At 38.8% G+C, this 356-nt stretch overlaps 1 protein-coding gene across 1 annotated transcript in view; it reads left to right on the top strand.

Annotated features, from left to right (window-relative positions):
- Positions 1-356, top strand: part of LOC119592395 (spondin-2-like) — a gene marked incomplete in the record, with an annotated part of 55,422 nt that overhangs the window by 1,065 nt on the left and 54,001 nt on the right.

Raw genomic sequence — 356 nt, 5'->3', positions numbered from 1 at the left:
AAAGACCAAAAGGGGAAAAAAGAAAGAAAAACAAAAAGTAAACAGTAATGCCCCTTCGTTTATCTCGCGACCCAGAGATTAGCAGATGCGAGTGTGTTAGAGAAAGTGAATGTACCTGTATCTCTCAGGGGAGGGGAGGGGGTAGGGGTGAGGTCAAGACAGCTGTTAGGATATTGCACATGAGAGATTCAGGTGAAATAGTATTATTTAATTAAGTAGGTTCATTTTCAATACAGGTTTTTGCTATTATTAAATGTATAGACCGACTTTTATTCTTTCTGTCTATATTGGCGAAGGTGATATTTTTTAATGAGCAAGATGGCATAAGTAGGCAGGTGATATAGGCCAGCTGTGAT

The sequence above is a fragment of the Penaeus monodon genome, chromosome 30 (genome assembly GCF_015228065.2).
Source record: "Penaeus monodon isolate SGIC_2016 chromosome 30, NSTDA_Pmon_1, whole genome shotgun sequence".
In the NCBI taxonomy this organism is placed as follows: Eukaryota; Metazoa; Arthropoda; class Malacostraca; order Decapoda; family Penaeidae; genus Penaeus; species Penaeus monodon.
This window is presented reverse-complemented; position numbering and strand designations above follow the sequence as displayed.